At 38.5% G+C, this 15,307-nt stretch overlaps 1 protein-coding gene across 1 annotated transcript in view; it reads left to right on the forward strand.

The window, feature by feature from the left end:
• The first annotated feature begins 361 nt into the window (after positions 1 to 361).
• Cldn34b4 (claudin 34B4) overlaps positions 362 to 15,307 on the forward strand; it is a 33,066-nt gene continuing 18,120 nt past the window's right edge. Inside the window, exon 1 of the mRNA XM_006256957.5 lies at positions 362 to 471. The gene's annotated coding sequence lies outside the window, so the exon portion shown is untranslated. The remainder of the gene's footprint in view (positions 472 to 15,307) is intronic.

Here is a 15,307-nt window from a genome sequence, read left to right on the forward strand (position 1 = left end):
GAAAAGGAAAGTGTTATCTGGAGCATTAGTGATTTAACTCTATAAATGACTTGTTTCTATATAATGACTCTTTCTATTAAGATTTTATTGGTGTTGATATTAAAGCAGGAGATGTACAAGGAAACATTTGTAGTACTGAGCCTTTTACTTTGCTCCTTAAATTCATATATTAATGTTAAGTACATGATATACATGATTATGTAAATGTGTTTGTATGTGTCTGTGTGTGTATGTGTGTATGTACAGATAGTACTGAATGTGTATCCACATATAGTGCCATAGGTAGCCCACAAAATTTCACTTCACTATAATGGCTGAAACTTCAATTGTGAGGTCACAGCAGATTGGAATATGGTGACACCACATAATTCTCAGAGCTATAGATCAGGACTACAGTCTGCTCAAGACCTTGGGGCTGACTTGATCCATTCAGGAGTCCTAAAGGCATATGAGAAGAGTGTGAGAGGAGTGGTAAGTGGGGTGGGAAAGGAACAGAGTGTATTTGGGTCTTGTAGCCAAACTAATCACCTGCTCTGAACCACTGATAGTCACTAGTTCACTTGAGGATACCACTCAAGGTCAGTAGAGGCTCTCTTGACCTTCTACAATCTATGCTATGGGTTTAAATTCACTCATGAAAATGTACAGCTGACCTTTTTACATGTATACTTTCACAGTATTTTGTATATTCATAGTATTTTGGAATGGTTATCAACTATCTTCCACAATGGAAATTGTGCCCTCAGTGAATTTCAGGTTCTGTTTCTCCCTGCAGGGTGCCTAGAAACTACCAGTGTGTTGTCTACTTCTGTCAAGCTGCCTGTCTTAGGGACATTATATGGAATAACATGGTGACTGGCATATTTTGGGTACTTAATGTCCTCAAGTTTTATCCATGCGTCACATCTGTTTCTAAGGGTATACATAGGATTGTCATTATATTACCCATCAAATTGGCCTCTAATTTACCATGGTGTTGATATTTCGATGTATACTGTCTCTACAAACATAACATATGTTCTGCACTTGTACCCTTAGCTGGAGGCGGTATTTTGGGAGGTTCGAAACAGTTAAAAAGATATTACATAGTTGGAGGAAATTAAAATTAAAATTTGTGGTTTTGAAGATTTTCTCTTGTCTGTACTCTACTTCCTGTCCACTAGGAAGTGAGTAGAATCTGTCCATACTCTACTTCCTGTCCACTAGGAAGTGAGTAGAATCTGACCCTTGAACTCACAACAATAATGATATGCACCACACATCTAAACCAGTTGACCCAAGGGTTCAGACTCAAAGATACAAAAATATATGGAGATATTTTAATATTTGTTACAATAATAATCAACCATGCCACTTTAAGTTATTCTTTCTGTGTATTTTGCTCATAAATACATAATACAAATCAGCAGATATATATGCATTTGCAGTGGTTAAATTTAATGCTTTTCCAATTATACTGAGGTGTGAAAGATGGAACATGCACAAAACTAAAAACAATGATTTGAATTTCAACCATTCTTAGATTATAGTGATAAAGGTGATCAACACTCCATCATGATGCTGGGACATGGAATATTTTTCTGTCTTTGTGGATCTCTCTGTCTTACTCTACTCTTCTTGTCTCTATTTCTTTCCTCTGTAGGGGAAATAACCAAGGCGAATATTAAGAAAATGTTTCTCAAAGTCCAGCTATCTCATTCAGATACCTTTCCACTCAGTATTCTCTAATGAAAGGATCCAAAAGCTGGTTCTCTTGATTACTTGTTGATATCCAGAGAAATGATAAAAGAGGGAGATGGACATACAGCTTAGTAGTTTAGGCAGTATATTGATCCTGCAAAGGATTCAATTTTATTTTCAAATATTTGTGTAAAATGGCTCATAATCAGTATGACTTGAGTTCCAGAGTATCTGATACCTCTGCTATCCATCAGTACATGGAGTCTCACACACAACCCACATAATACACTATTAAAATAAAAATAAATAAATGACAATAAGAGAAATGGGCATGTTTATGCTTTCCTAATTTTATTGTAGATGCTTGTGGTTGTTTCAATATGCTTGTCTCAGGGAGTGGCACTATTTGCAGATATAGCCTTGTTGGAGTAGGTGTGACTTATTGGAGGAAGTGAGTCACTGTGGGGGTGTGTTTAAGACCCTCATCCTAGCTGCCTGAATGCCAGTCTTCTCCTAATGGCCTTCAGATGAAGAGGGGGAACTCTCAGCTCCTCCTAAACCATGACTGCCTTGATGATTCCATGTTCCTGCCTCTAGAATAATGGACTAAACTTCTGAACATGTAAGCCAGCCCCAATAAAATGTTATCCTTATAGGAGTTGCCTTAGTCATGTTGTCTTTTCATAGCAGTAAAATGCTAAGACAATGCCATAAAATACTCTTTTATAATATTTATATCTAATATTAGATCTTCCTTTCTCATGGTAAGTACATGTGCACATATCTATATCTATATCTATATCTATATCTATATCTATATCTATATCTATATCTATATCTATATCTATATCTATATCTATATCTAATCTCTATCTATCTATACATATATATGTATATATACATATACATATATATATATATATATATATATATATATATATATATTCAATTGATTCCTGGGAGCTTTCTCTATGCCAGGTCTCTTATCTCTTACATGACCTAGAGATGTCCTCTTTTCACTAATTCCCTAAGGTGTGTTTCTTGTAATCAGCAGAATGTTGCATCTACTGGGTTACTTTGTGTCTTTTATTGGTGAAATCGAGTCCATTGATGTTGAGAGATATTAATTAGTAATGGTTGTTAGCTCCTGTTATTACAATGTTGGTGGTGGTACTGTGTGTGTGTGTGTGTGTGTGTGTGTGTGTGTGTGTGTTTCTCTTCTTTTGGTTTTAATGTGAGGTGATTAATTTCTTGTGTTTTTCTGGGTGTAGCTATCCTTCTGTTGGAATTTCCCTTCTAGTATACTCCGTAGGACTGTGTTAGTAGAATGATATTATTTAAATTTGGATTTTTCATGTAATACCTGGGTTTCTTTATCCATGGTGATTGAAATGTATCATTGCCTGGGCTTATATTTGTGATCTCTTAGGGACTACAAGAAATCTATCTGTTCAGCAACTTCTGGCTTTTAGAGTCTCGGCTGAGAAGTCAGGTATATTTCTGATAGGTCTGCCTTTATATGTTAGTTGTTCTTTTCTCTTGTAGTTTTTGTTTTGCTTTCTTCATTCTGTGCATTCAGTGTTTTGTTGTTAGGAGCTGGGAAGATTTATTTGTTTCCTCATTGAAGGCCTCTATCATCTTCATAAGATGAGATTTAAGGTCATCATCTTGCTCTTTAGGTTTGTTAGGATATTGAAAGCTTGTTGTAGTAATATAGATAGGTTCTGATTGTGTCAAATTACCTTGGCTTTTGTTGATTGTGTTCTTGCAATTGCCTTTAGCCCTCTGGTTGTCTCTGGTTTTGGTTGGCATGCTAGTTTTTCAGACTAGCAGGCACCTGGAACTCATTGTCCCATGGGACAGCAGGCCTCCCTGGTAGCAGACAGAGTTGTGGCCTGGGGAATGGAGTGCACTGCCAAGATCATAGGTAGAGATGTAAAACAGAAGATGGAGTACAGAAATGATGGGGAAGTTCTTATGGCTGCTAGACTTGCTTAGGGTAAGCAGTTAGAGCATTGGGGTATGAGTGTCTCACATGGTGTCCTGGACTGGAGCCTAAAGGTAGTATTTTTAAGGCTGGGGGTATAGTTGCTTGGTAAACAGCTTTCAAACATGCCTGATGCCCTATCTTCAGCCTCCAGTATGAGAAAATAATAATTTGTTCAAGACAACTCATTAAAAATATATGTTTGTTTATATCCTATCTACTTGGATTGTTCTCTCTTGTCATTAAACATGATTTTATAAGAATAAAACAAAGAGTTATTAAAATGTAATACTGTGTTGATTTTAAATGCACATTCCTTTGCAAAGAGGGTTTTTGGCTTGTTGTTGTTAAGGTGCATGCTTCTGATTTTGTAGAAAAATTGGCTTCAAGGAAATGAAATTCTGTGGGTCACTTCCTATCACCCATACATTTTTTTCTTCTGGAGTACCAAGAAGGACACATGTAAAAGGCCCATGAACACTTTTTGGACAGGTAGTGTAGATCACTGTAGAGCATTTTCTTAGCATGCACCAGGTCTGTTTTAGTTAGAGTTTTACTGCTGTGAACAGACAACATGACCAATGCAACTCGTATAAAGACAACATTTAATTGGAGATGTTTTACAGGCTTAGAGGTTTAGTACATTATTATCAAGGTAGGAAAAAGGCAGCATCGAGGCAGGCATGGTACAGGAGGAGCTGAGAATTCTATGTCTTCCTCTGAAAGCTGCTAGCAGAATACTGGCTTCCAAACAGTAAGGATGAGTGTCTTAAAGCCCACAGTGATACAACTACTCCAACAAGGTCACACCTACTCCAACAGAGCCACATCCTCTAATAGTGCTACTCTCAGAGCAGAGCACATAGAAACCATTACAAGGTCTGAATTATAACCACAGTACTTTATAGAACAAGAATAACAAGTATAATAAGAAAACCCTCACAAAATTTACACACCTTGGTTTATGTCCATAATCTCAGAACTTGGGAGAATTAAATAGGTGAAATAACTAAATTGTGAGATTGTTAGAGACTACACAGTGATTCCAATGCAAGTCTTTCATATATAGTGAGATCATGCTCTAACTCCACACAAATAAATACATATCACTGTACAGTTTCTGCTTACTCTATACTGACTATTTAGCTGGCTTGTGATTGAGACATTTTCAGGTTCCTAAAACAGTTGTTTTGACATGTGGCAAGTATTACAGGTAATAAGTCTTTTGCTATATATTAATGTTTAGGATATATGCATATATCATAATTTGTCCTCTATTATTTGAAGCTATGTGTTTATTTTATTGTTAACTATGTAATTTTGCAGAAAGTTATATTATATATTCCTCTTTGCCCTGGAACTTACTACATAGAATATACTAGCTTTGAAGATATCTCTTTTATTTCTGTCTCCTGGCTGTTGAGTTTATAGATATGAGCCCCTACAAAGCCCCTAGAAAGCTTGATAACATTTTAATGAAGTCTTTTTTTATTTTCTTTTTGTTAAGAGTCAAGCATGTGGAAGAAATATCTAAAAATGTAAGCATCCATGTACTACAAATGATTAAATGCTGCTCAAGATTTTAGTTCAATCCATACAACCAAAAAATAAAAACCAAACAAAACAAAAATAAATACTCATAATCCAAGTTTCCCACATACAATGCAAATAAAAAGAACTTATATCCACAGAACTCCCTACTGCATGGTATTCATTTTACAGAACAGTCAAAATTTTATATTAAGATGTTGGGTAATACTCAGTCGAGTTAACTAGAAGTCAACTATGCTGTTTTATTTAGTTGACTTCTAGTTGACTCAGCTGAGTATTACTCAACATCTTAACATAAAATGATCTCTCTGTGTGTGCTCCTGTGTGGGATTATATGTATGTGCATATTTGTACAAATACCCATGGAAGCCAGAGTTGCTTGGAAATGGAGTTTCAGGCAACTGTGAACTGCTTGATGTCAATCTTAAGACCTGAACCAAAATTCTTTGAAACAGCAGATTATTCTCCAAAACATCAAGCCATCTCTCCAGCTACTAATGTATGACATATTTTTAAGGATGGAGGCACTATAATTATTTGCTCCATGATAGATTATTTTTTAGTTTTATTTATACATTTTATGTTCTGGTATATGACATGTTAGAAAACTATTAATTCAAAGGAAGAAATAAAAATCTCTGCAGCTTTTTAAATTTTATCTTAATAACTTAATGAATACCCTTGAAATTTAGTTTATATCCATAATTACAGGATACAAGCTATTTCATTCTGTGCTCTTTATATACAATATATTGCAAATGACTTACTTTGGCTTATCAAATTGATAATGGTTATAATTGGAAAGAGTAACAATTTAGTAGAGTCTATCATGCCTGGGATGACTTAGGACACTAAGTCTGGAGAATTTTTGAGTACCAGGACACACTAGGATGCATTAGAAAGGCTAGACTATGGGGAGAAGATGCAGGAAAAATCGGCAATAAAAAATAACTCAGCTGACACAGTAGAACTTGCCGGTAATTTTTGCTACTCAAGAGGCCAAAGAAGGTTTAAAAATATGAGGCCAACCACAGTTTTAGAGTGGGTCAAGGTTTTCCTTAACAAGTGAAATTCTGTCTCTGAAAATATTAAAGAAAGCAATGTAAGTGGAGAAGGTCTCACTTTCATATCTTGTGATCAAGATTGCAAAATTTTGAAAATATTTAGTATACAAATTCAACTAGCTTAGATCTACCCAAAAGAAATGTGACCATAAATCAAAAAAATTAATGTATGCTTTTAAACTCATAAAACATTGTTTTAGGTACTTCTTAGAGATACTATAAATGTCTAAAATTGAGGAGTGAGTAGGCAAACTAAATGGTTTATACTGAGGAATGCTAATTAGCATAAAAGGAAAAGGGCCTGTTTACGGTCTTACTGAAATGTCTACATGTGTTCTCCAAGGACCTAAAACTTGTTCAGATGGTCTGTTACACTTAACTGTGATGGAAGCTCAAGGCAGGAACTTGCTGGATGGAACTAATTCAGACACCATAATCCCTATGGCTTCTTCAATAGATCTTCTCACCCCACTTTCTTTTGTTTTTTGTTTTTTGTTCTTTTTCATCTTTATTAACTTGGGTATTTTTTTTTAAGTTGGAATTTTTTATTTATATTTTTTTCTTTATTAACTTGAGTATTTCTTATTAACATTTCGATTGTTATTCCCTTTCCCGGTTTCTGGGCCAACATCCCCCTACCCATTTCCTTCCCCTTCTATATGGCTGTTCCCCTCCCCGTCCTCCCCCATTACCGCCCTCCCCCCCAACAATCACGTTCACTGGGGATCCAGTCTTGGCAGGACCAAGGGCTTCCCCTTCCAATGGTGCTCTTACTAGGATATTCATTGCTACCTATGAGGTTGGAGCCCACGGTCAGTCCATATATAGTCTTTGGGTAGTGGCTTAGTCCCTGGAAGCTCTGGTTGGTTGGCATTGTTGTTCATATGGGGTCTCAAGCCCCTTCAAGCTCTTCCAGTCCTTTCTCTGATTCCTTCAATGGGGGTCCTGTTCTCAGTTCAGTGGTTTGCTCCTGGCATTCGCCTATGTATTTGCTGTATTCTGGCTGTGTCTCTCAGGAGAGATCTACATCCGGTTCCTGTCAGCCTGTACTTCCTTGCTTCATCCATCTTGGGTGGATGTATATGTATGGGCCACATGTGGGGCAGGCTCTGAATAAGTGTTCCTTCTGCCTCTGTTTTAATCTTTGCCTCCCTATTTCCTGCCAAGGGTATTCTTGTTTCCCTTTTAAAGAAGGAGTGAAGCATTCATATTTTGATCATCTGTCTTGAGTTTCATGTGTTCTGTGCATCTAGGGTAATTCAAGCATTTGGGCTAATAGCCACTTATCAATGAATGCATACCATTTGTGTTTTTCTGTGATTTGGTTACCTCACTCAGGATGATGTTTTCCAGTTCCAACCATTTGCCTATGAATTTCATAAAGGCATTGTTTTTGATAGCTGAGTAATATTCCATTGTGTCGATGTACCACATTTTCTGTATCCATTCCTCTGTTGAAGGGCATCTGGGTCCTTTCCAGCTTCTGGCTATTATAAATAAGGCTGCACGTGTCTTTTTTATATGTTGGGGCATCTTTTGGGTATATGCCCAAGAGAGGTATAGCCAGGTCCTCAGGTAGTTCAATGTCCAATTTTCTGAGGAACCTCCAGACTGATTTCTAGAATTGTTGTACCAGTCTGCAATCCCACCAACAATGGAGGAGTGTTCATCTTTCTCCACATCCTTGCCAGCATTTGCTGTCCCTTGATTTTTGACTTTAGCCATTCTGACTGGTGTGAGGTGAAATCTCAGAGTTGTTTTGATTTGCATTTCCCTTATGACTAAAGATGTTAAACATTTCTTTAGGTGTTTCTCAGCCATTAGGCATTACTCAGCTGTGAATTCTTTGTTTAGCTCTGAACCCCATTTTTAATAGGGTTATTTGTCTCCCTGCAGTCTACCTTCTTGAGTTCTTTGTATATTTTGGATATAAGCCCTCTATCAGATGTAGGATTGCTAAAGATCTTTTCCCAACCTGTTGGTTGCCGTTTTGTCGTAACCAGTGTCCTTTGCCTTACAGAAGCTTGGAAGTTTTATGAGATCCCATTTGTCAATTCTTGATCTTAGAGCATAAGCCATTGTGGTTTTGTTCAGGAAATTTGCTCCAGTGCCTATGTGTTCAAGATTCTTCCCCACTTTTTCTTCTATTAGTTTGAGTGTATCTGATTTGATATGGAGGTCCTTGATCCACTTGGACTTAAACTTTCTACCGGGTGATAAGCATGGATCAATCTGCATTCTTCTACATGTTGACTTCCAGTTGAACCAGCACCATTTGCTGAAAATGCTATCTGTTTTGCATTGAATGGTTTTGGATCCTTTGTCAAAATCAAGTGACCGTATGTGTGTGGGTTCATTTCTGGGTCTTCAATTCTATTCCATTGGTCTATCTGTCTGTTTCTGTACCAATAACATGCAGTTTTTTATCACTATTGCTCTGTAATACGCTTGAGTTCAGGGATAGTGAATCCCCCAGAAGTCCTGTTATTCTTGAGGATTGTTTTAGCTATCCTGGGTTTTTTGTTATTCCAGATGAATTTGCAAATTGTTCTGTCTAACTCTTTGAAGAATTGGATTGGTATTTTGATGGGGATTGCATTGAATCTGTAGATCGCTTTTAGTAAAATGGCCATTTTTACTGTATTAAACCTGCCGATCCATGAGCATGGCAGAAGATCTTTCCATCTTCTGAGGTCTTCTTCAATTTTTTTCTTCAGTCTTGAGGTTCTTATTTTACAGATCTTTTACTTGCATGGTTAAAGTCACACCGAGGTGCCTTATATTAATTGGGACTCTTATGAAGATTGTCGTTTCCCTAATTTCTTTCTCGGCTTGTTTCTCTTTTGCGTAGAGGAAGGCTACTGATTTATTTGAGTTAATTTTATACTCAGCCACTTTGCTGAAGTTGTTTATCAGCTTTAGTAGTTCTCTGGTGGAACTTTTGGGATCAGTTAAATATACTATCGTATCATCTGCAAATAGTGATATTTTGACTTCTTTTTTCCGATCTATATCCCCTTGACCTACTTTTGTTGTCTGATTGCTCTGGATAGAACTTCAAGAACTATATTGAATAAGTAGGGAGAGAGTGGGCAGCCTTGTCTAGTCCCTGATTTTAGTGGGATTGGTTCATGTTTCTCTCCATTTAGTTTAATGTTAGCAACTGATTTGCTGTATATGGCTTTTATTATGTTTAGGTATGGGCCTTGAATTCCTATTCTTTCCAGGACTTTTATCATGAAGGGGTTTTGAATTTTGTCAAATGCTTTCTCAGCATCTAATGAAATGATCATGTGGTTTTGTTCTTTCATTTTGTTTATATAATGGATCACGTTGATGGTTTTCCGTATATTAAACCATCCCTGCATGCCTGGGATGAAGCCTACTTGATCATGGTGGATGATTGTTTTGATGTGCTCTTGGATTCGGTTCGCCAGAATTTTATTGAGTATTTTTCTATCGATATTCATAAGGGAAATTGGTCTGAAGTTCTCCTTCTTTGTTGGTTCTTTGTGTGGTTTAGGTATAAGAGTAATTGTGGCTTCATAGAAGGAATTCGGTAGTGCTCCATCTGTTTCAATTTTGTGGAATAGTTTGGATAGTATTGGCTATGAGGTCTTCTATGAAGGTCTCATCGAATTCTGCACTAAACCTGTCTGGACCTGGGCTCCTTTTGGTTGGGAGACCTTTAATGACTGCTTCTATTTCCTTAGGAGTTATGGGGTTGTTTAACTGGTTTATCTGTTCCTGATTTAACTTTGGTACCTGGTATCTGTCTAGGAAATTGTCCATTTCCTGCAGATTTTCACGTTTTGTTTAATATATGCTTTTGTAGTAAGACCTGAAGATTTTTTGAATTTCCTCTGATTCTGTAGTTATGTCTCACTTTTCATTTCTGATTTTGTTAATTTGGACACACTCTCTGTGTCCTCCTGTTATTCTGGCTAAGGGTTTATCTATCTTGTTGCTTTTCTCAAAGAACCAACTTTTGGTTCTGTTGATTATTTCTATGGTCCTTTTTGTTTCTACTTGGTTGATTTCAGCTCTGAGTTTGATTATTTCCTGCCTTCTACTCCTCCTGAGTGTCTTTGCTTCATTTGTTCTAGCGCTTGTAGGTGTGCTGTCAAGCTGCTGACATATGCTCTCTCCTGTTTCTTTCTGCAGGCACTCAGAGTTATGAGTGTTTCTCTTAGCACAGCTTTCTAGTATCCCATAAGTTCTGGTATGTTGTACTTTCATTTTCATTAAATTCTAAGAAGTCCTTAATTTCTTTCTTTATTTGTTCCTTGGCCAGGTTTTCGTTGAGTATAGCATTATTCAACTTCCACGTATATGTGGGCGTTCTTCCCTTATTGTTATTGAAGACCAGCTTTAGGCCGTGGTGGTCTGATAGGATGCATGGGATTATTTCTATCTTTCTTTACCTGTTGAGTCCCATTTTTTGACCAATTATATGGTCAATTTTGCAGAAAGTACCATGAGGAGCTGAGAAGAAGGTATATCATTTTGCTTTAGAATAGATTGTTCTATAAATATCTGTTAAGTCCATTTGGCTCATGACTTCTCTTAGTCTGTCAATATCACTGTTTAATTTCTGTTTCCATGATCTGTCCATTGATGAGAGTGGGGTGTTGAAATCTCCTACTATTATTCTGTGAGATGCAATGTGTGTTTTGAACTTTAGTAAGGTTTCTTTTACATATGTAGGTGCCCTTGTATTTGGAGCATAGATATTTAGGATTGAGAGTTCATCTTGGCGGATTTTTCCTTTGATGAATATGAAGTGTCCTTCCTTATCTTTTTTGATGACTTTTAGTTGAAAATTGATTTTATTTGATATTAGAATGGCTACTTCAGCTTGCTTCTTCTGACCATTTGCTTGGAAAGTTGTTTTCCAGCCTTTCACTCTGACGTAGAGTCTGTCTTTGTCTCTGAGGTGTGTTTCCTATAGCCAGCAGAATGCAGGCTCATCTTTGCGTATCCAGTTTGTTAATCTATGTCTTTTTATTGGGGAGTTGAGACCACTGATATTGAGAGATATTAAGGAATAGTGATTATTGCTTCCTGTTATATTCATATTTGGATATGAGGTTATGTTTGTGTGCTTTTCTTCTCTTTGTTTTGTTGCCAAGATGATTAGTTTCTTGCTTCTTCTAGGGTGTAGCTTGCCTTCTTATGTTGGGCTTTACCATTTATTATCCTTTGTAGCACTGGTCTTGTAGAGAGATATTGTGTAAATTTGGTTTTGCCATGGAATATCTTGGTTTCTCCATCTATGTTAATTGAGAGTTTTGCAGGAGACAGTAACCTGGGCTGGCATTTGTGTTCTCTTATGGTCTGTATGACATCTGCCCAGGATCTTCTGGCTTTCATAGAATCTGGCGAAAAGTCTGGTGTAATTCTGATAGGTCTGCCTTTATATGTTACTTGACCTTTTCCCCTTACTGCTTTTAATATTCTTTCTTTATTTTGTGCATTTGCTGTTTTGACTATTATGTGACGGGAGGAATTTCTTTTCTGGTCCAGTCTATTTGGAGTTCTGTAGGCTTCTTGTATGCTTATGGGTATCTCTTTCTTTAGGTTAGGGAAGTTTTCTTCTATGATTTTGTTGAAGATATTTACCGGTCCTTCGAGCTGGGAGTCATCACTCTCTTCTATACCTATTATGCTTAGTCTTGGTCTTCTCATTGTGTCCTGGATTTCCTGTATGTTTTGGACCAGTAGCTTTTTCTGCTTTAAATTATCTTTGACAGTTGAGTCGATGATTTCTATGCAATCTTCTGCTCCTGAGATTCTCTCTTCTATCTCTTGTATTCTGTTGGTGATGCTTATATCTACGGCTCCTTGTCTCTTCCTTTGGTTTTCTATATCCAGGGTTGTTTCCCTGTGTTCTTTCTTCATTGCTTCTATTTCCATTTTTACTTTCTTCAACTGTTTGATTGTGTTTTCCTGGAATTCTTTCAGGGATTTTTGTGATTCCTCTCTGTAGGCTTCTACTTGTTTATTTATATTTTCCTGTTTTTCTCTAAGGGAGTTCTTCATGTCTTTCTTGAAGTCCTCCAGCATCATGATTAAATATGATTTTGAAACTAGATCTTGCTTTTCTGGTGTGTTTGGATTATCTGTGTTTGCTTTGTTGGGAGAATTGGGCTGCAATGATGCCATGTATTCTTGGTTTCTGTTGCTTGGGTTCCTGCGCTTTCCTCTCGCCATCAGATTATCTCTAGTGTTACTTTGTTCTGCTATTTCTGACAGTGGCTAGACTGTCCTATAAGCCTGTGTGTCAGGAGTGCTGTAGACCTGTTTTTCTGTTTTCTTTCAGCCAGCCTGTAGTTTTTCCTATCTAGAGGTCTTCAGCTGTTCCTGTGGGCCTGTGTCCTGAGTTCACCAGGCAGGTCACTTGCAGCAGAAAAGTTGGTCTTACCCGTGGTCCAGAGGCTTACGTTTGCTTGTGGGGTGTTGCTTATGAGCTCTCTCCTGGGGCAGCAACCAGGAGGACTTGTACCACCCTTTCCGGGAGCCCCTGTGTACCAGAGTCCCAGGTGGCGTTTGGTGTTTTCCTCTGGAGTCAGAGATGTGGGCAGAGTGTAGTCTCTTCTGGTTTCCCAGATGTGTCTGCCTCTCTGAAGGTTTAGCTCTCCCTCCCATGGGATTTGGGTGCAGAGAACTGTTTATCCGGTTGGTCCCTTTAGGTTCCGGCAGTGTCTCAGATGCAGGGGACCTGCTGCTCCTGTGTCCTTATCTATGGGAACCCAGAGGCTGTATACAGTTTCCCCTTGGGCCAGGGATGTGGGCAGGACTGGGCAGTGTTGGTGGTCTCTTCTTCTCTGCAGTCTCAGGAGTGCTCACCTATCAGGGCGGTGAGCTCTCTCTCCCACGTTGTTTGGGAGCAGTGAGCTGGGGGCAGGGATCTGCGTGGTTGGGAATCCAGCTAAAAACCTCACCCTCCTTTCTTATAATGGCAGGATCATCTATCTAGGCATTACACTGCCTACAGTGGGCTGGGCCCTTCCCACATAACTCACAAATCAAGAAAATGACCTTACAGTCGTGCAAACAGGCAAATATAATGGTGATATTGTCTCAATTGAAGTTACCTCTTTTTGGGTGATTCTAGCTTGTGTAATGTTCATGCAAATTATTCAGCACAGCATGCCAGTAAGAAGCTTTAATTTTATTATTATTTTTAAGACAGAGGTCTTCAGAAACTTAAGGAACTTATGAGGTATAAAGATAACTGGTGGTATATATACAATTAAAATTTTATTGTAATTAATAGTTTTCATAGAAAATGAATAGAGTAGAGATGCTTATTTTACCAGTTATTCTAATCTAGACATCAGTCATAATCTTCCAAAAAGGAGACAGTGGAAACTTAGATATTATACCTTAACTTTTAAATTTGGATTTTGCAGTTCTTACAAACAGATTAAAATAATAAATAGTATACAAGTTGCCTAGACAGCATAATGATTCCAGAAAACTATAAACAGCTTTCCAAATATAGGGAGAAATTTATGTCAGTATTTTTTTCTATTCTGGTAGGTATTCAATATTCATGACAAAGGATAGGTCAGTATATAACAGAATATGTAAAACAAATACAATGGTTAATTAAACTCAAAATAAAATATTAGATACTTATGCAAGATTAAGAAGGGCAGAATGGCAATGCCTAAAATCCCAATCTTTTGAAGTGGAGCATAAAGAAATACATTCTCTTCCAGAAGTGTGGGCCATCCTGAGACTGCAGGAGAAACAGTCACTTCTGCTCACTTTTGCCTACATCCCTAGTCCAAGAGGAAACTGCATAGTGTCTCTGGACACAAGAATGTAGGAGCAGTCAGCTGCCGGTACCTGTGGTTCTGGTCTCTGCCCTGAATCAAACTGAACCGGTCAAACAGCTCCCTGCACCCAAATCTCATGGGGGAGAGAGCTGGACCCTCAGAAGTGCAGACACTCCTGAGAAATCAGAGGAGACCACCCTCTGTCTAAAGTCCTAACCCAAGAGGGAATCACCCAGTGTCAGCTGTTCCCCCTGGGTACAGGGACCTAGGAACAGTCAGGCACAGGACCCTTCTCGTACCTGCCTGCACCCAGAGCTGAAAAGGAGTCACCAGGAGTGCCTATACACCTGAGAACAGAGGTAAGACCAACTTTTCTGCTCTAAGTGACCTGCCTGGTGGACTCAGGGCACACAGAGGCAGAAGTCCTATGTGACAGGGTACTTCTGGATTCTGGTTGTGACCAGAACTGAACTAATCCCATCGCACAGTACCCTGCACCCAAATCCCTTGGGGAAGAGAGGTGAACACCCAGAAATGCAGACCATACTGAGACCACAGGTCAGACTGCCACCTCTGCCCACCTCTGCCCACATTCCTGGTCCAAGAGGAAACTGCATGGTGCTTCTTGACACAGAAATATAAGAACAGTCAGTTGCAGGTACCTGTGGTTCTGGTTTAAGACCTGCACTGAACTGAACTGGTCAAACAGCTCCCTGTAGTCAAATATTGTGGGGGAAAGAGCTAGACTGTCAGAAGTGCAGATACTACTGAGAAGTCAGAGGAAACTACCCTCTGCCCACATTCCTGACACAAGAGGGAATTGTCTAGTGCTAGGTGTTCCTCGTGGGCACAGGGACCTAGGAGCAGTCAGGGGCAAGACCCTTCTGATTCCTGCCTGTTCCAAAAGCTGAAAGACAGTCACCAGGAGTGCCAACACACCTGAGAGCAAACCACCTATTCTTAGAAACTGCTGAAAGAAAACAAGAAAACAGTTCTACCGAAGTGCTGACACAGAGGCCTATAGGAGGGTCAAGCCACTCTCAGAAGCAGCAAGATAAGCTAACACCAGAGACAACCTGATGGCAAGAGGCAAGTGCAGGAACCTAAGCAACAGAAAACAAGACTACTTGGCATCATCAGAGCCCAGTTCTCCAACCAAAGAAAATACTGGATATCCAACCACCACAGAAAAGCAAGATTTAGACTTAAAATCACATTTTATGTTAATGACAGAGGAC

The sequence above is a fragment of the Rattus norvegicus genome, chromosome X (assembly GCF_036323735.1).
Source record: "Rattus norvegicus strain BN/NHsdMcwi chromosome X, GRCr8, whole genome shotgun sequence".
In the NCBI taxonomy this organism is placed as follows: Eukaryota; Metazoa; Chordata; class Mammalia; order Rodentia; family Muridae; genus Rattus; species Rattus norvegicus.